The sequence below is a fragment of the Scyliorhinus canicula genome, chromosome 3 (assembly GCF_902713615.1).
Source record: "Scyliorhinus canicula chromosome 3, sScyCan1.1, whole genome shotgun sequence".
Taxonomy (NCBI): domain Eukaryota; kingdom Metazoa; phylum Chordata; class Chondrichthyes; order Carcharhiniformes; family Scyliorhinidae; genus Scyliorhinus; species Scyliorhinus canicula.
Window position 1 is genome coordinate 202,445,056 of NC_052148.1, and position 21,546 is coordinate 202,466,601.

Sequence of the window (21,546 nt, forward strand, 5' to 3'; positions counted from 1 at the left end):
GTCAGACTGCTGCTATCCTGGTCAGACTGGCTGCTATCCTGGTCAGACTGCTGCTATCCTTGGTCAGCTGCTTCCATCCTGGGTCCACTGGGTCCTACTGCTGCTATCCTGGATCAGACTGGGTCAGACTGCAGCCATCCTGCATCAGACTGCAGCCATCCTGCATCAGACTGGGTCAGACTGCTGCTATCCTGCGTCAGACTTGGTCAGACTGCAGCCATCCTGCATCAGACTGGGTCAGACTGCTGCTATCCTGTGTCAGACCTCGTCAGACTGCTGCTATCCTGGGTCAGACTGGGTCAGACGCTGCTATCCTGCATCAGACTGGGTCAGACTGCTGCTATCCTGGGTCAGACTGGGTCAGACTGCTGCTATCCTGGGTCAGACTGCTGCTATCCTGGGTCAGACTGGGTCAGACTGCTGCTATCCTGGGTCAGACTGCTGCTATCCTGGGTCAGACTGCTGCCATCCTGGGTCAGACTGGGTCAGACTGCTGCTATCCTGGGTCAGACTGGGTCAGACTGCTGCTATCCTGGGTCAGACTGCTGCTATCCTGCATCAGACTGGGTCAGACTGCTGCTATCCTGGGTCAGACTGGGTCAGACTGCTGCTATTCTGCATCAGACTGGGTCACTGCTGCTATCCTGGGTCAGACTGCTGCTATCCTGGGTCAGACTGCTGCTATCCTGCATCAAACTGGGTCATACTGCTGCTATCCTGGTCAGACTGGGTCATACTGCTGCCATCCTGGGTCAGACTGGGTCATACTGCTGCTATCCTGGTCAGACTGGTCATACTGCTGCCATCCTGGGTCAGACTGCTGCTATCCTGGGTCAGACTGCTGCTATCCTGGGTCAGACTGGGTCAGACTGCAGCCATCCTGCATCAGACTGGGTCAGACTGCTGCCATCCTGGGTCAGACTGGGCCAGACTGCTGCCATCCTGGGTCAGACTGCTGCTATCCTGGGTCAGACTGGTCAGACTGCTGCTATCCTGGGTCAGACTGCTGCCATCCTGGCTCAGACTGGGTCAGACTGCTGCTATCCGCATCAGACTGGGCCAGACTGCTGCCATCCTGGTCAGACTGCTGCTATTCTGCATCAGACTGGGTCAGACTGCAGCTATCCTGGGTCAGACGGGTCAGATTGCTGCTGTCCTGCATCAGACTGCTGCCATCCTGGCTCAGACTGGGTCAGACTGCAGCCATCCTGCATCAGACTGGGTCAGACTGCTGCTATCCTGGGTCAGACTGCTGCTATCCTGGGTCAGACTGGGTCAGACTGCTGCTATCATGGGTCAGACTGCTGCTATCCTGGGTCAGACTGGGTCAGACTGCAGCCATCCTGCATCAGACTGGGTCATACTGCTGCTATCCTGGGTCAGACTGGGTCAGACTGCTGCCATCCTGGGTCAGACTGCTGCTATCCTGGGTCAGACTGGGTCAGACTGCTGCCATCCTGGGTCAGACTGCTGCTATCCTGGGTCAGACTGCTGCTATCCTGCATCAGACTGGTCAGACTGCTGCCATCCTGCATCAGACTGGGTCAGACTGCTGCCATCCTGGGTCAGACTGGTCAGACTGCTGCTATCCTGGGTCAGACTGCAGCCATCCTGCATCAGACTGGGTCAGACTGCTGCTATCCTGTGTCAGACTGGGTCACTGCTGCATCCTGGGTCAGACTGGGTCAACTGCTGCTATCCTGGGTCATACTGGGTCAGACTGCTGCTATCCTGTGTCAGACTGGGTCAGACTGCTGCTATCCTGGGTCGACTGGGTCAGACTGCTGCTATCCTGGGTCAGACTGCTGCTATCCTGGGTCAGACTGGGTCAGACTCTGCTGCTATCCTGGTTCAGACTGCTGCTATCCTGGGTCAGACTGCTGCCATCCTGGGTCAGACTGGGTCAGACTGCTGCTATCCTGGGTCAGACTGCTGCTATCCTGCATCAGACTGGGTCAGACTGCTGCCATCCTGCATCAGACTGGGTCATACTGCTGCTATCCTGGGTCAGACTGCTGCTATCCTGGGTCAGACTGCTGCTATCCTGGGTCAGACTGCAGCCATCCTGCATCAGACTGGGTCAGACTGCTGCTATCCTGGCCAGACTGGGTCAGACTGCAGCCATCCTGGTCAGACTGGGTCATACTGCTGCTATCCTGGATCAGACTGGTTCAGACGCTGCTATCCTGCATCAGACTGGTCATACTGCTGCTATCCTGGGTCAGACTGCAACCATCCTGGGTCAGACTGGGTCAGACTGCAGCCATCCTGGGTCAGACTGCAGCATCCTGGGTCAGACTGGGTCAGACTGCTGCTATCCTGGGTCAGACTGGGTCAGACTGCTGCTATCCTGGGTCAGACTGCTGCTATCCTGGGTCAGACTGCTGCCAGCCTGGGTCAGACTGCTGCTATCCTGGGTCAGACTGCTGCTATCCTGGGTCAGACTGCTGCTATCCTGGTCAGACTGCTGCTATCCTGGTCAGACTGCAGCCATCCTGGTCAGACTGCAGCCATCCTGGGTCAGACTGGGTCAGCTGCTATCCTGGGCCAGACTGGGTCAGACTGCAGCCATCCTGCATCAGACTGGGTCAGACTGCTGCTATCCTGATCAGACTGCTGCTATCCTGGGTCAGACTGGGTCAGACTGCTGCCATCCTGGGTCAGAACTGCAGCCATCCTGGGTTCAGACTGGGTCATACTGCTGCTATCCTGCATCAGCTGGGTCATACTGCTGCTATCCGGGTCAGGACTGGGTCAGACTGCTGCCATCCCTGGGTCAGACTGCTGCTATCCTGGGTCAGACTGGGTCAGACTGCTGCCATCCTGGGTCAGACTGCTGCTATCCTGGGTCAGACTGCTGCTATCCGCATCAGACTGGGTCAGACTGCTGCCATCTGCATCAGACTGGGTCATACTGCTGCCATCCTGGGTCAGACTGGGTCAGACTGCTGCTATCCTGGGGTCAGACTGCAGCCATCCTGCATCAGACTGGGTCAACTGCTGCTATCCTGTGTCAGACTGGGTCAGACTGCTGCTATCCTGGTCAGACTGGGTCAGACTGCTGCTATCCTGGGTCAGACTGGGTCAGACTGCTGCTATCCTGGGTCAGACTGGGTCAGACTGCTGCTATCCTGGGTCACTGCTGCTATCCTGGGTCAGACTGGGTCAGACTGCTGCTATCCTGGGTCAGACTGCTGCTATCCTGGTCAGACTGCTGCCATCCTGGGTCAGACTGGGTCAGACTGCTGCTATCCTGGGTCAGACTGCTGCTATCCTGCATCAGACTGGGTCAGACTGCGGCCATCCTGCATCAGACTGGGTCTACTGCTGCTATCCTGGGTCAGACTGCTGCTATCCTGGGTCAGACTGCTGCCATCCTGGGTCAGACTGCTGCTATCCTGGGTCACTGCTGCTATCCTGGGTCAGACTGCTGCTATCCTGGGTCAGACTGCTGCTATCCTGGTCAGACTGCAGCCATCCTGGGTCAGACTGCAGCCATCCTGGGTCAGACTGGGTCAGACTGCTGCTATCCTGGGCCAGACTGGGTCAGACTGCAGCCCATCCTGCATCAGACTGGGTCAGACTGCAGCCATCCTGGGTCAGACTGGGTCATACTGCTGCTATCCTGGGTTCAGACTGGGTCATACTGCTGCTATCCTGGGTCAGACTGGGTCATACTGCTGCTATTCTGGGGCAGACTGCTGCTTATCCTGGGTCAGACTGGGTCAGACTGCAGCCATCCTTGCAGTCAGACTGGGTCATACTGCTGCTATCCTGGGTCAGACTGGGTCAGACTGCAGCCATCCTGGGTCAGACTGGGTCAGACTGCAGCCATCCTGGGTCAGACTGCTGCTATCCTGGGTCAGACTGCTGCTATCCTGGGTCAGGACTGGGGTCAGACTGCAGCCATCCTGCATCAGACTGGGTCATACTGCTGCTATCCTGGGTCAGACTGGGTCAGACTGCAGCCATCCTGGGTCAGACTGGGTCAGACTGCAGCCATCCTGGGTCAGACTGCAGCATACTGGATCAGACACGGGCAGCCAGCTGCCATCCTAGTTAAAGTGGGTCAGACTGCTGCCATCCTGGAATTCAAAATGACTCATTTGCATCCTATTAGTCGGCTGGAAATGGATTCTCCACGCCTCCATGATGCTCCTGCCCTATCGGCGGATTCACGTTGGGCGTAGTTTGGTGCAAGTGTTTGCCAACGTGGCCTTGACGCAGTGGACCTCGCAGTGGGCCAAGGGGGTAAATATTAAGGTAGATACCCCCAACGTTCATTGGAAGCCCCCCCCCCCCCCACAATGTAGGTTGTGCCCCCCCCCCCCCCCCCCCCCGCCCCCATCAGATCCCCTTCACCTGCATTGACATCGGCAGGACTGGAAGATCCATCAGCGGGCAGGACTGGAAGATCCCATCAGCGGCAGGGCTGGAAATTCAAGCCCTAGGTTACTGGAGCCTGAGGAGGTGGTTGTGAAAGATTTTAAAAGCTACCGTAGAAAACACTGCTGCTTCCCTTCTCTATTACACACAAGTTTTTAGATGAAACAAATTGCCACATGGTACAAAATCGCTCAGCAGAAAATAAGATGACATTCATTTGCCAATAATGTGATTATGTCCTTCTGCAGCAATATAACAATGGGCGATTGCCAGCTGACAAATCTCCAAGCTTCACTCAAGGAATGAGATACGAGAGATATACTACTCAAGAGTGCCTCCTAGTGTCCATTTCAATGCAGTGTTGGCAAAGGCGGAGCAACCGGTTGCCTATCTGATTATGCATAAAAGTAAGGTAACAAAGTAAAAGTAAGGTAACAGAGACATGGATAGAGCAGGGACAGGAATGGTTGTTGCAGGTTCCGGGGTTTAGGTGCTTTAGTAAGGTCAGAGAAGGGGCAAAAGAGGGGGAGGGTGTGGCGCTGCTAGTCAAGGACAGTATTACGGTGGTAGAAAGGATGCAAGATGGGGACTCTTCTTCCGAGGTAGTATGGGCTGAGGTTAGAAACAGGAAAGGATGAGGTCACCCTGTTGGGAGTTTCTATAGGCCACCTAATAGTTCTAGAGATGTAGAGGAAAGGATGGCGAAGATGATTCTGGAAAAGAGCGAAAGTAACAGGGTAGTTGTTATGGGAGACTTTAACTTTCCTAATATTGACTGGAAAAGATATAGTTCGAGTACATTGGATGGGTCGTTCTTTGTACAATGTGTGCAGGAGGGTTTTCTGACACAATATGTTGACAGGCCAACAAGAGGTGAGGCCACTTTGGATTTGGTTTTGGGTAATGAACCAGGCCAGGTGTTAGATCTGGAGGTAGGTGAGCACTTTGGAAAACAGGACCACAATTCGGTGACCTTTACGTTAGTGATGGAAAGGATAAGTATACCCCGCAGGGCAAGAGTTATAGCTGGGGAAGGGCAATTATGATGCCATTAGGACATGACTTAGGATGTGTTGGTTGGAGAAGTAGGCTGCAAGGGTTGGGCACACTGGATATGTGGAGCTTGTTCAAGGAACAGCTATTGCCATGTTCTTGATAAGTACGTACCAATCAGGCAGGGAGGAAGGGGTCGATGCGAGGGAAACGTGGTTTACCAAAGAAGTGGAATCTCTTGTTAAGAGGAAGAAGAAGGAGGCCTATGTGAAGATGAGGCGTGAAGTTTCAGTTGGGGCGCTTGATAGTTACAAGGAAGCGAGGAAGGATCTAAAGAGAGAGCTGAGGACGAGCAAGGAGGGGACATGAGAAGTCTTGGCAGGTAGGATCAAGGAAAACCCCAAAAGCTTCTATAGGTATGTCAGGAATAAAGAATGACTAGGGTAAGAGTAGGGCCAGTCAAGGACAGTGGTGGGAAGTTGTGGTGGAGGCTCTGAGGAGATAAGCTGAGATACTAAATGAATACTTTTCGTCAGTATTCACTCAAGAAAAAGATAATTTGTGGAGGAGAATGCTGAGACCCAGGCTATTAGAATAGATGGCATTGAGGGCGTAGGGAAGAAGGGTTGGCAATTCTGGACAAGGTGAAAATAGATAAGTCCCCGGGCCGGATGGGATTTATCCTAGGATTCTCTGGGAAGCCAGGGAAGAGATTGCTGAAGCCTTTGGCTTTGATTTTTTCGGTCATCATTGGCTACAGGAATCGTGCCAGAGGACTGGAGGATAGCAAATGTGGTCCCTTTGTTCAAGAAGGGGAGTAGAGATAACCCCGGTAACTATAGGCCGGTGAGCCTAACGTCTGTGGTGGGTAAGTCTGGAGAGGATTATAAAAGATACGATTTATAATCATCTAGATAGGAATAATATGATTGGGATAGTCAGCATGGTTTTGTGAAGGGTAGGTCATGCCTCACAAACCTTATCGAGTTCTTTGAGAAGGTGACTGAACAGGTAGACGAGGGTAGAGCAGTTGATGTGGTGTATATGGATTTCAGTAAAGCGTTTGATAGGTTCCCCACGGTCGGCTATTGCAGAGAAATACGGAGGCTGGGGATGAGGGTGATTTAGAGATGTGGATCAGAAATTGGCTAGTTGAAAGAAGACAGAGAGTGGTAGTTGATGGGAAATGTTCAGAATGGAGTTCAGGTTACGAGTGGCGTACCACAAGGATCTGTTCTGGGGCCCGTTGCTGTTTGTCATTTTTATAAATGACCTAGAGGAGGGCGCAGAAGGATGGGTGAGTAAATTTGCAGACGACACTAAAGTCGGTGGAGTTGTAGACAGTGCGGAAGGATGTTGCAGGTTACAGAGGGACATAGATAAGCTGCAGAGCTGGGCTGAGAGGTGGCAAATGGAGTTTAATGTGGAGAAGTGTGAGGTGATTCACTTTGGAAAGAATAACAGGAATGCGGAATATTTGGCTAATGGTAAAATTCTTGGTAGTGTGGATGAGCAGAGGGATCTCGGTGTCCATGTACATAGATCCCTGAAAGTTGCCACCCAGGTTGATAGGGTTGTGAAGAAGGCCTATGGTGTGTTGGCCTTTATTGGTAGAGGGATTGAGTTCCGGAGCCATGAGGTCATGATGCAGCTGTACCAAACTCTGGTACGGCCGCATTTGGAGTATTGCGTACAGTTCTGGTCGCCTCATTATAGGAAGGACGTGGAAGCTTTGGAACGGGTGCAGAGGAGATTTACCAGGATGTTGCCTGGTATGGAGGGAAAATCTTATGAGGAAGGCTGATGGACTTGAGGTTGTTTTCGTTAGAGAGAAGAAGGTTAAGAGTGGACTTAATAGAGGCATACAAAATGATCAGAGGGTTAGATAGGTGGACAGCGAGAGCCTTCTCCCGCGGATGGAGGTGGCTAGCACGAGGGGACCATAGCCTTAAATTGAGGGGTAATAGATATAGGACAGAGGTCAGAGGTGGGTTTTTTTACGCAAAGAGTGGTGAGGCCGTGGAATGCCCTACCTGCAACAGTAGTGAACTCGCCAACATTGAGGGCATTAAAAATTTATTGGATAAGCATATGGATGATAAGGGCATAGTGTAGTTAGATGGCCTTTAGTTTTTTTTTTCCATGTCGGTGCAACATCGAGGGCCGAAGGGCCTGTACTGCGCTGTATCGTTCTATGTTCTATGTTCAAGCTTCTTCTTAAATGTAGTTATATAAAATGACAAAGTACTGATCTAGTCAAAGTATCCAGAAGAAGGTGGCAAATGGGGATGCAACTGTTGAAGCAGAGGTCACAAAAATGAATTTAAAGAGCACTTCCTTTTATGGTTAGACTACCTGTCTAAATAGAATGACAAAATGACTTGATTTGCCTACTCCATGTTCCACATCTTTCGTTTGGTTTATGTGTGTGAACTTGAACTTTTATCCAATCTCTTTCTTTTAAATTCTTCCACCTTTTCTGATTCCATATGTGGAAATGCTCCCGGAGGTTTTGGAAACAATTATTTTTTTCTTGCTGAACAAAAATTTAAATATGTGTTGATTATGCATTTACGATGCAACCGACTAAATAATTCAGGGCAAAAGTAAAATACTGCAGATACTGAAAATCTGAAATAAAAACAGAACATCCTGGAAATACTCAGCAGACCAGGCAGCATGAGTGCCGAAACTTCATCTGTGTCGTTGACTTCCAGGTAGTTCTGAATACATATCCTCAGGCACCCACACACCTCTTCATCAGCTAAAAGTCCCATGTCCAGCCTCCAGTCAGACTGGAGGTCAACCTGGAGGTCAACCTATTGCGGGGCATGATCTGAGATTGTGATCGCCGAGTACCCCCCCCCCCTAATCTTTTGATCCATAAACCCCTTTAGCTCCTTTGCCATTGCTGGCACCATGCCTGTATTTGAGCTCAACCGGTCTAAAGTTCCCCCCATGACCGACTTATGCGAATCCAGGTCCGGGATCTTCCCCAACATCCTCTTTATGAACTCCACATCATCCCAATTTGATGCATACACATTCACTAGTACCACCGGCAGCCCCTCCAACTTCCCACTGAACATAATGTAACGGCCTCCCACATCAGCAATGATTCCTCCCGCCTCGAATGACACTCGCTTATTAATCAGGATCGCGACCACTCTCGTCTTATAGTCCAGCCCCGAATGAAAAACCTGTCCGACCCATCCCTTCCTTAATCTGATCTGATCAGTTACTCTAAAGTGCGTCTCCTGTAACATTACCACATCCGCCTTCAGTCCCCTCAAATGCGCGAACACACATGCCCTCTTAAGTGGCCCATTTAGCCCTCTTACCTGCCAGGTGATCAGCCTGGTTGGGGGGCTTATCAACCCCCCCCCCCCTTTGGCCAATCAGCCATCACTTTTCTTGGATCAGTCTCCTGCCCACGCCCCACTCATCCGCCGGCTCGCCCCCAGGCAGCCTCCGCCCCCGACCTCCTTTCTTACCCACAGCAACAGTTCCTCCCCGTCAGTAGAACATTCCCCCCCCCACCCCAGTAACAGCACTATTCTTCAAGAAGCACAACATCTGCTCACCCCCCACTGCACTTCTGTGAGCTAGCCTGCCCAGCTACCTTGGTGACCCCCGCCCATGGTGCCACACATTCTCCCATCTATTGTCGTTCTCTCCCCCATCCCCCGTCCCTCCCGTCTCCCCCCCCCCCCTCCGCCCCCCCCCCCCCCCCCCCCCCCCCCCCCGGACACACGCATGCAAAAGAAAAACAATCCCAACACAATTGCCCGGAAATAAACCGTGAAACACAAAGAAAAGATCAAACAGAAGATCCAACATCTGACAAACAAACCTCCATCCCCCATCAGTCCAAATGTAAACTATAACTCACACAGCTCTGCAACAAGCCCCAAATCAATACAGAAGGCATTACAAATAATGTCTGAAAGACAAGAAACTTTTTTTTTAACATGGGCGCTGCAGCAAAGTTAAAAGACCTTGGTCCGCCACCAGCCCCTTCCTTCTAGCGAAGTCCATCGCTTCCTCGGGCGACTCAAAATATAAATGTTGCTCCTCATACGTGACCCAAAGACCGGCCGGATACAGCAGTCCAAACTTCACCTTTCTCTTGAAAAGGGTCGACTTTAGCTGGTTGAACCCCGCTCTTCCCCTGGCCACCTCCGCACTCAGATCCTGATAGATCCACAGGATACTATTCTCCCATTTACAGCTCCTTGTCTGCCTGGCACACTGTAAAATATGCTCCTTGTCCAAGTAGCTGTGGAATCTCACCTCATTGTCCCCGGGGGAGGGGGTGGGAGGTGTCCCCCTCACGCGCGGCTTCCTCGCACACTGCTGCCTCGTGAGCACTCTGAGCCCTGTCCACCTTCAAGGGTCGGGAGAACGTCCCATCCACCAGTAACTTCTCGAACATGCCCACTATATATGCCCCTGCTTCCGTCCCTTCGGACCCATCTGGGAGACCACTGATTCTCAAGTTCTGCCGGTGGGACCTATTCTCTAAGTCTTCCACCTTCTCCAGGATCCTGTTCTGCTGGTCTCTCAGCATCCCCACCTCCAACTCCATTGCTGTTTGAGGTTCCTCCTGCTCAGCCAGCGCCTTCTCCATTTGCTGGATCGCCCGGTCTTGAGCATCCAATCTAAGTTCCATCCGCGCAATCAATTCCTTGATCGTGTCCAAGCATTCCTGTTTCTGCTTGGCGAAGCCCTCCTGAATGAACTGCATCAGCTGCTCCGTCGACTGCTGGGTCGTCAAGCCAGGACCTCGGTCGTCCGCCATGCTTTCTACCGCTGCAGCTTCAGCCCAAGCCTTCTCTGTTCGCCTATTTGTTCCTTTGCGCGCACTTCTGGTCCGCCTCTCCATGCACTGATGTAGGAATCCACTTCACAATTGACTCCACCATCAATTTACCGAATCAGGTCCGACAAACAAAATCGGAGGAAAAGGTCCGACCCGAGCGGGAGCCACCAAATGTGCGACCTACTACTTCATAGCCGCCACTGGAAGTCTGCCTCTCTCCCTTCTTAAACAGCAGTGTTACATTAGCCACTTTCCAGTCCTCTGGGATCCTTCCTGGATTGGATTGGATTTGTTTATTGTCACGTGTACCGAGGTACAGTGAAAAGTATTTTTCTGTAAGCAGCTCAACAGATCATTCAGTACATGGGAAGAAAAGGGAATTAAACAAAATTCAAGAAAATACAAGAAAATTAATAATAGGGCAACACAAGATATACAATGTAACTACATAAGCATTGGCATCGGATGAAGCATACAGGGTGTAGTGTTAATGAGGTCAGTCAATAAGAGGGTCATTTTTGAGTCTGGTGACAGTGGGGAAGAAGCTGTTTTTGAGTTTGTTAGTGCGTGTTCTCAGACTTCTGTATCTCCTGCCCGATGGAAGAAGTTGGAAAAGTGAGTAAGCCGGGTGGGAGGGATCCTTGATTATGCTGCCCGCTTTCCCCAGGCAGCGGGAGGTGTAGATGGAGTCCATGGATGGGAGGCAGGTTCGTGTGATGGACTGGGCGGTATTCACGACTCTCTGAAGTTTCCTTGCGGTCTGGGCCGAGCAGTTGCCATACCAGGCTGTGATGCAGCCCGATAGGATGCTTTCTATGGTGCATCTGTAAAAGTTGGTAAGGGTTAATGTGGACATGCCGAATTTCCATAGTTTCCTGAGGAAGTATAGGCGCTGTTGTGCTTTCTTGGTGATAGTGTCGCGTGAGTGGACCAGGACAGATTTTTGGTGATGTGCACCTCTAGGTGTGTGTACAGTACTTTGTTTCCTGAAGTCAATGACCAGCTCTTTAGTTTTGCTGGCATTGAGGGAGAGATTGTTGTCGTTACACCACTCCACCAGGTTCTCTATCTCCCTCCTGTATTCTGACTCGTCGTTATTCGAGATCCGGCCCACTATGGTCGTATCGTCAGCAAACTTGTAGATGGAGTTGGAACCAAGTTTTGCCACGCAATCATGTGTGTACAGGGAGTAGAGTAGAGGGCTAAGCACGCAGCCTTGTGGGGCACCGGTATTGAGGACTATTGTGGAGGAGGTGTTGGTGTTGGTCTGTTGGTCAGAAAATCGAGGATCCAGTTGCATAGTGGAGAGCCAAGTCCTAGGTTTTGGAGCTTTGATATGAGCTTGGCTGGGATTATGGTGTTGAAGGCGGAGCTGTAGTCGATAAATAGGAGTCTGATGTAGGAGGCCTTGTTTTTGAGATGCTCTAGGGATGAGTGTAGGGCCAGGGAAATGGCGTCTGATGTGGACCGGTTGCGACGGTATGCAAATTGAAATGGGTCCAGGCGTTCCGGGAGTATGGATGTGATGCGCTTCATGATCAGCCTCTCGAAGCACTTCATTACAACTGACGTCAGGGCCACCGGGCGGAAGTCATTGAGGCACGTTACCTGGTTCTTCTTTGGTACCAGTATGATGGTGGTCTTCTTGAAGCAGGTGGGGACCTCGGAGTGGAGTATGAATAGGTTAAAGGTGTGTGGGAACCACAGATTTGCTCCAGGGGGTTTGGACGCAGGGTTCGGGGGGTGGTGGCAGGTAGGGATCAAGCTGTTTGGGGACCTGTTTGTGGGGGGCAGCTTTTTGAATCTAGAGGAATTGGGAGATGTGTATGAGCTGCACAGTGGGAATGGGTTTTGGTACTTACAAGTGTGGGGCTATGTCAGGGAGCAGGTGCTGGCCTTTCTCTACCTGCTGCTCCTGAGGCTGCAGGAAAACAGATTTGTGAAGGTAGTGTGTCAGAGATCTATAAAGGAGTTAATGGATTGGGAGGGTGCCTCAATAGGAGGTTAAACGGAAGTGGAAGGAGGAGTTGGGGAGGGAAATGGAGGCTGGGGTGTGGGAGGGAGGCTCTGAGGAGAGTGAATGCATCCTCCTCGTGTGCTAGGCTTATCCTTATTCAATTCAAAGTAGTCCACAGGGTGCATGTGACAGTGGCTAGAATGAGTAGGTTCTTGGAGGGTAGGTGTGGGTGGTGCGCCGAGGGGACCCGTGAACCATGTCCACATGTTTTGGGCTTAATGTTTGATGTATGTATATAAATACCTTAATAAAAATATTTTTTTAAAAAGATGTCTACCTGAGAATTAGTCTAAATTTTTTTTAGTAATTAAGTTCAGTGAATAAGGGAGGAATTTATAAAGTAATTTTAATGGAATTGAAGCCTTTTAATGCATTCTCCATGTTAATATTCTGCCTGGATTTTCTGTTCAGACTCTATTGATCTTTCAGTGGTTATTGTAGTGGAATTGGCTCAGGGATGTGGTGTATCCCACACCATTTTAATATTGCATTCGGCTGGAAGTTATGAGTCATATTCCATTTTCCTATGGAAATTTTAATCTGCCGATATTCAAATGATGTACAAAGACAGCAGTGTATTTTCTATCCTTTGCATATTGGTTTATGGTATCCAGCATTGTTATGGCCTCAGATAAATGTAATTAAAATACATAGGATTGGAAATAAATTTCCCCTTTTTTGCCTATCCACACCAGATGGAAAGGGGGTAGGTAATACATGCAATGATCCATTTCCCTGGTTGCAGTGTAGCCTTGAGTAGCATTCTGAATAAAGCACATGCTCTTTTTACAGGCACAGGCTCAATGAAAGGAAAATTGCAGCAATGCACTGCAGGCTGTTGGATTAACACATTGGATTATTGATGGACAAGGAGGATATCGCACTGTGCACACAAAAGAGACTTCCTGCTTCAATTATGCCATTCTGGATATTCTGGGTGAATTAACTTGATGAAAGCCCAACTACTTCCACAGAGTTAAAATATGGACCCCCATTTCAGCCGCTGATGGGTGGAGGAGCAGGAACACATGAGACTTGGAAGGGAATGGAAGCAGGTGACTGTTATGTTTTCTGTTGCAGCTGCAAAGAGAAAAAATTAGAGATGACTGTTACGGAGCCTGGTCAGATCCCAACAATGGCTAACATATTGGACCAGAGCTGCAATGATTTTTTTAGTTTTTAAGACTGTGTTGAAAGATTGATTTTCTCCAGGAGTGATTGCATTAGAAATAGGGAATGTTATTTTTATAGATAAAACTGTATTGAAACAAAATAACAATAATATTTAAACTTTTAAACTACAAACCTAACACGAACCACTTACATGTCTCTTTTAATAATCTTTATTATTGTCACAAGTAGGCTTACATTAACACTGCAATGAAGTTACTGCGAAAAGCCCTGAGTCAGCAAATTCTGGTGCCTGTTCAGGTACAAGGAGGGAGAATTCAGATGTCCAAATGACCTAACAGCACGTCATTCGGGAATTATTGAAGAAAACCGGTGTGTGTGTACCTCTGACACAGTGCTAGGAGTTTTACCTTCACTCTGTTAACCCCTAAATTGCGAACTACATCTTTGATCCTATTTCTGGATCCACTCCCGATTGTGAAATGGCAAATGTTGGGTTCGTATAACATAATGCGAGGGGTTTATTTATAAGATGCTACTCAAAACAGGGTATAATGGTTAACTCCCAAAAGCCCACAAAATGCTCCAATTATGTCATGGCGTAACACGAGACATGACACCAGCCCATGGTGGCAAGGATGAGCAAGTGTTTTGGGTCAGAAGATAGATATGTGAGGTGCGCGGGAACCCCAGCAAACCATGTCCACATGTTTTGGGCATGCCCGAAGATCAGGGGGTTTTGGCTGGAGTTTGCAAGGGCAATGTCCTCGGTGCTAGGAACTCGGGTGGCGCCGAGTCCAGAGGTAGCGATCTTTGGAGTGTCAGAAAATCCGGGAGTTCAGGGAGTGAAAGCGGCCGACGTCCTGGCCTTTGCCTTCCTAGTAGCCTGGAGACGGATCCTTTTAATGTGGAGGGACTCGAATCCTCCGAGTGTGGAGACCTGGGTTAGTGACATGGCTGGGTTTCTCAGTCTTGAGAAAGTAAAGTTTGCCTTAAGAGGGTCAATGTTGGGGTTCTCTCTGAGCTGGCAGCTGTTCGTCGACTTTCTCGGAGAAAATGAAAATGTCAGCAGAAGCAGCATTTCAAGGTGGGGGGAGGGGGGGGGGGCGGATAGGTGTGAGATGGTTAAGGTGTGTGAGGATTGGGTCAGGTGGGGAAATATTTATTTTACAATGTTAATGTTATTATTTTGTTATTGTTATAAAAATTTTATAAATACCTCATTAAAAATACTTCCCAAAAAAATCAATCAAAAATATATCCATCTCCTTCTTGAAACCATTTAATGACTCCGATTCCACCGCACTATGGGTCAGCAAGTTCCACAAATTCACCACCCTCTGCGAGAAGTAGTTCCTCTTCATCTCAGTTCTAAATCTACCACCTCTCAATTTATATCCGTGACGTCTCGTTCTCGATTGTCCCTCAAGGGGGAACATTTGCTCTATGGTTACTTTATGAATCACTTTCAGTATTTTATATACCTCAACCTCAACCTTATCCTTCTGAACTCCAGCGAGTATAAGCCCAAACTGTTTGATCTCTCCTCGTACGTCAACCCTTTCATCCCTGGAATCAACCTGGTGAACATCCTCTGAACTGTCTCCAATGCCACCACATCCTTCCTCAAATAAGGAGACCAAATCTGGACACAGTGCTCCAGATGTGGTCTCACCAACACCCTGTACAATTGCAACAATGAGAATAAACTGGATACTCGTGCTCAGCTGGGGTAAGTCACTCACGATCCATTGTCCTCCGGGACAATGATCTGCGAGCCATTAGCCCATTAGAGAGTCTGATGGCCTCTTTTGTCTGTAAATTGGAGGTTAATTGCATATTCATAGCATTGCCCTGTTTTGCGTAAACGGATATGGGCAGTCAAAAACCAGAATGAGTTCAAGTCTGGACACCCAACGACATAACCATTGCTTTCTGGGCAGCCTTCGCACCTCGTGGGATCTACCCACGTCCCGCGAGCTGTCAGAATCGGAACTCCGCTCAAAAGGGGCGGGACCAAACGGCACCCGCAAAATTAGGCCTCAAATCTACTTAAGGCCTTCCTACCCGTGATTGACCGGCCTCCCTTGATCGATCAGCGTTCCCAGGGAGGCTACAGCCGGGTGCCAACCAGTCCTAAGCCACAAGAACATGGACCAGGCTTAACGGCACGGGTGGGGGGGTGAGATTCCCGTGCCATTGGAGACCCTGGATGGTCAAGGCATAATCGAGAGTGGCCCTGGCCACTCCCCTGGAACATTAGCACCTTGGAATTTCCCAGCTGGCATGCTTGGGTGGTATGCCAAGGTGGAGTGCCAGATTGGGGCCCAAGGGGGGCCATGCCCATTAAAAGGCTGGATGCAGGGTTTGAAGGTGGAGGTGCACAGGACAGGTAGGCATGGGCCTCTGGGAGGTCGGGTGATGGGTGGGGGTCCTGGAGGAAAGGGTGCTGTCAGAGTGCTTGGGGTGCCTAAAGAGGGGAGCCTGAAGAGGGGATCCCCCACAGACCCCATATCAGGGTGTCTTCGCATGGGGTGTGGTGTATGGGGGGCGAAATTGTCCATATGGTGTGAGGGTGGTGTGTGGGACCCACAACTCAGAGATTCCCCCACGCTGCCAGGTACGCCATGATCCGGTAGATGTGTCGCACTGCCCCCCTGCTCAGCCGGAGTCTTCGACGCCATGCCTGGTCAGGTAGGTCCTCGAATGACTGGCACTGCGTTTACACGCGAGGCCTCATGCGGCACTTCCTTTGCACCTACACCTCCTCCTCCATTGCCAAGGCCTGTTGGGTAGCTGGAACTCCATCCTCAGCGACTGCCTCCTGTTCCTCTGGGGTCGGCTCCACTCCTGCAGCTTCCTCCTCCTCGAGGCGCTCCAGTTCGTACATCAACAGTGCATCCTCCAGAGCTGCGGCGACTAGGAGGAAAGTCATCATTGGTTGAATTCAAATATCAATTGTGTGCACGAGGTGAAAGGCCGACATGTTAGCATGGTCCATGCCCCTGTGCCCAACCAGATACAATAGGCTACATGGTTGTCCCGGATGGCACTGCAGACCTTGCCCCAGCATGTCCCCACACCCCTTGCCAGCGGTACATGCCAGTGGTATGCTCTGTGGTCCCTGTTTGGTTCCCACCTGTGGGACTTCCGCCAATGTCGAGGCACCGGACAATTGCAATTTAGCATGAACCTGGCACCCGCCACGATTTCAGTGTCAATAAAACCAATTCTCCGTCCAGTCGCCTTTCTCTATTTTGGCCGTCGGCTGATGGAGAATCCCGCCCCGTCTTTGATACATTCCACAAATCCCTTTTCTTGGGATCCACTACTAACCTGATTTTCCCACTCCACCTGCATATTGAAAGCCTCCCATGATCATTGTAATATTGCTTTTCTCATATGCCTATTCTATCTCCTGATTTGTTTTCTGCCCCACATCCTGACCTCTGCAGAGGGGTGTTGTGCTTTTAAAACCTCTGATATGTTCGGCCAGTTTACTTACTCAAAAGGTTTTACGCAGGTGCCCTTATTTGCGAGATGAACAAAAGGACAAAACAGGTTGTGGTAGTCACCACTGATGTATTATACTGTATATATGGGTTTTACGGTAAGGCCCCTGTACTACAGGTACGTGGGTAGATCCCTGCCTGCTGGCTCCGCCCAGTAGGTGGAGTATAAATATGTGTGTGCTCTCCATACAGCAGCCATTTCGTCAGCTGCTGCAGGAGGCCACACATGTCAGTGTAATAAAGCCTCGATTACATTCTACTCTTGTCTCGTAGTAATTGATAGTGCATCAATTTATTACACAGATTTTTCAGAGATGGACCTCTGCATCAAGCCGGATCGCCTGCAGCTGCATCCTCAAACAGACAATGCCAAAAAAGACTGCGAACATTGGCTAGCTTGCTTTGAAGTGTACATCGGGTCTGCGCCAGACCCAATCCCAAAAGCACAGAAGCTCCAGATTCTGTACACGCGGCTGAGCTCCAATGTTTTCCCCTTGTCCAGGACGCGCCGACCTACACAGAAGCCATGGCGCTACTGAAGGAGAATCATGCTCAGCGGACCAACAAAAGCTACGCCAGGCATCTCCGATCCAGTGATGAGTTGTGCCAGTTCCTGCTCAACAGGGGCATTGCCTCGAGCAGGACGACCAGCTCCAACCCCCGGGGAAACGGGCAGGTGGAGAGGGAGAATGGGACGATCTGGAAGGCCGTACAGCTGGCCCTACGGTCCAGAAATCTCCCAGCCTCCCGCTGGCAGGAGGTCCTCCTTGATGCACTTCACTCCATTCGGTCGCTCCTGTGCACAGCGACTAACAAATCCCCCCCCCCCCCCCCCACCCATGAATGTCTCTTTGCCTTCCCCAGGAAGTCCACCTCCAGGGTTTCGCACCCAATGTGGCTGGCAGCTCCAGGACCCATTCTCCTCCGTAAACACGTGCGACTCCACAAGGCGGACTCGTTGGTTGAGAGGGTACAGCTACTCCACGCTAACGCGCAGTACGCTTACATAGCGTACATCGACGGCCGCCAAGACACAGTCTCCCTCAGGGACCTGGCACCAGCTGGTTCCACACACACCCCCACACCCCCTCCCCCTCTGCTCCGGCGCCACCCTCCCCCCGGCGCAACGCACTGCAGCCCCCGCTCCAGGACAATCTGTCCTCCCCTTGCTCCCACCCGGGGATGAAGAGGATTTTGACACGCTCCCGGAGTCACCGAAGACCAAGCCGACGCCTGAGTTGCCACCAGCACTGCAGCGCTCTTGACGGCAGATCAAGGCACCTGTTCATCTAAATTTGTAACCTTCTCTGTGACTTTTAAAACCAGTCTGTATGTATATAGTTTTCCACCACCCCGTTGGACTCATTTTGGACAGGGGGTGAATGTGGTAGTCACCACTGATGTATTATATTGTATATATGGGTTTTACGGTAAGGCCCCTGTACTACAGGTACGGGGTTAGATCCCTGCCTGCTGGCTACGCCCAATAGGCAGAGTATAAATATGTGTGCTCTCCATACAGCAGCCATTTTGTCAGCTGCTGTAGGAGGCCACACACCTCTGTGTAATAAAGCCTCGATTACATTCTACTCTCATCTCGTCATAATTGATAGTGCATCACAGGTTCACAGTCCAAACTCCTCCTCCAGGTCCTCCAAGCACGGAAAGCTGCCGTCAATGAACAGGTCACCTATCCTCTCAATCAACTCGCTGCTACCTCCGAAACCCCACATCTAGCCTCCCCGGCACAAACCTGTGGTTACCACAAATTGGAGCCCTGACCGTGATCCCTCCACTCCCATATTTCTGTCACTGTCCCCACACCCTCAAAGCCTCCACTACCACTGGGCTTGTGAAGTACTGAGCCGGTGAGAATGGCAGAGGTGCCGTTACCAGCGCCCCCAAGCTTTTTCCCAGAGATCACATCATTGACCCTCTTAAAAAAGGCTTTTGGAACAAAAATAGGGAGACACTAGAATATGAACAAAAATCTCAGGAGAAACGTCATCTTTACGGTCTGTACCCTCCCCGCCAGTGACACCTGGAGCACATACCACCTTCCTCCTTTATCTGCTCCACTAATTGAGCCAAATTTAATTTGTGTAGCGGCTCATCCCCGCACCACCTGTATTCCCAAATGCCAAAAACTCCCTCCCATCACCTTGAATGCATCACCTGAATCTCCTCTCCTGCACCCTTTCCTCGATCGTAAATGCCTCACTCTTATCCATATTCAATTTATACCCCGAGAACCAGCCAAATTCCCTAGGATCCTCATAATCTCTCTCACCCCCCCCCCCCCCCCTCACCCTCCCCCCCAACCCCCCCCCCCCCCCCCCCCCCGCAAGTCAGAAATATACAGAAGTAGGTCGTCCGCGTATAACGAGACCCTGTGCTCTCCCACCCCCCCCCCCCCCCCCCCACACACATTTTACCCTGCTAGTCCTTTGAAATTCTCAGTGCCATCGCCAATGGTTCTACAGCCAAGGAAAACAGCAGTGGGGAGAGTCGACATCTCTGCCTCGTCCCCCAGTGCAGCCTAAAATATTCCGAGCTTACTCGATTCATCAGCACGCTCGCCATGGGTGCCTTGTACAGCAACCGGACCCAGTCCACAAAACCCTGCCCAAACCTCAACCTCCCACAGTTATTCCCACTGCACCCGATCAAAAGCATCCATGGCGACCACTACCTACACCTCCTTACCCTCGGAGGGCATCATGATCACATTTAAGAGCCTTCTGACTTAGGCCATTAACTGCCTCCCGTTTCTAAAACCCTGTCTGGTCCTCTCCTCTCATCCCTGGCACACAATCCTCTATTCTAGAGGCCAAGATCCTGGCCAGCAATTTAACGTCCATGTTCAGAGTGGATATTGATCTGTATTACCTGCATTTTTCCCGGTCCTTCTCCCACTTCAAAATCAGGGAAATCGAAGCCTGTGACATTGTTACTGTTAATGAGGCTCCCTTGCCTCATTAAACACCCTCACCAGCAAGGGCCCCAGTACCCCAAAAAATGTATTGCAAAATTCCACTGAGTACCTGTCTGGCCCCGGGGCCTTGCCCGACTGCATAGCCTCCAATCCTTCACTGCATCAAACAGTCTAATCGGGGCCCCTAGGCCGTCCACCAGCTCTTCCTCCACCCTCTGAAACTCCAGTCCTTCCAAAAACCGCCTCATCCCCTCCACCCCAGCTGGGGGTTCTGACTCGTACAACCTAATAATGTATAAAATTTCCTGAACATTCCGCTCACCCCCGCTTGGTCCAAGATCGTGTTTCCCCCCTCTATCCTTCACTCACCCTGCTTCGTCCAAGATCGTGTTTCCCCCCTCTATCCTTCACTCACCCTGCTTGGTCCAAGATCGTGTTTCCCCCTCTATCCTTCACTCTCCCTATCTTCCCCCTATCTGCCTAGCCGCTTCCCGTTTTCTAAGCTGGTGTGCTAACATCCTGCTGGCCTTCCCCACCGTATTCATACACCGTCCCTCTCGCTTTTCTCAACTGTCCCCCCCCCCCAGCCTTCCCTGTAGATAGCATCCCATTGCCTCTGCGTACCTCCTGTCTACCTGAAGAATCTCCCTAACCAGCCTGTCCATCTCTGCCCGATCCACATCTCCCTATGTGCCCTTATCGAAATAAACTCCCCCCTAACTACTGCCTTCAAAGCCTCCCATACCGTTGCTGCCGAGACCTCCCCTATGCCATTTATCTCCACATAATTCTGGATAGCCTCCCTCACCTGCGCACACACCTCCTCCTCCGCTAACAGTCCTGCATTTAATCGCCAGTGCAGGCGCTGGCCCCCCTCCTTACTCACTCGTAAATCCACCCAGTGTGGGGCATGGTCTGAACAACAATCGCCAAATACACAGCATCTACCTCCCCAGCCAACAAAGCCCTGTTTAAAACAAAAAAATTGATCTGGGAGTACACTTTGTGTACATGGGAGAAAAAAAAACTCCTTCGATCTTGGCCGCCCAAACCTCCACACATCCACCTTCCCATCTGCTCCATAAACCCATTTAGTTCCTTCGCAGCTGCTGACACCCTCACTGTCCTTGACCTCGACCGATCCAGCTTTGGATCCAAAACAGTTGGGGGAGGGGGGCTGGACGGTAGTTTTTGGGAGGTGGCAATGGGTGGGGATTGAGTAGTTTGCGGATCTATTTGTTGGGGGCAGCTTCTCGAACGTGGAGAGGCTGATGGAAGAATTTGAGTTGCCCGCCAGGAATCGGTCTGGTATTTACAGCTGAGGGATTTTGTTAGGAAGCTTGTACTGTCCTTTCCCCACCTGCCAACCCAAGGGCGACAGGACAAGGTGGCATCAAAACAGGTAGGTGAGGGTAAAGTGTCGGAAATGTATAAGGAGTTGATGGATTGGGAGGGAACCCCGATAGGGGTAATGAAGCGTTAGTGGGAGGAAAGGTTGGGGAGGGAGGTGGAGGCTGGGGTGTGGGAGGAGGCCTTGAGGATGGGGAGCACATCCTCTTCGTCTGCCTTATACAGTTCAAGGTGGTTCACAGGGCACATATGTGTGTCCAGGATGTGCAGGTGTTTTGAAGGCGTGGAGGATAGGTGTGGGCGGTGCGCGGGTTGGCCCATGAATCGTGTCCACATATTTTGGACCTGTCCGAAGCTTGGAAGATTTTGGCAAGAGTTCGCTGATGTTATGTCAGAGGTC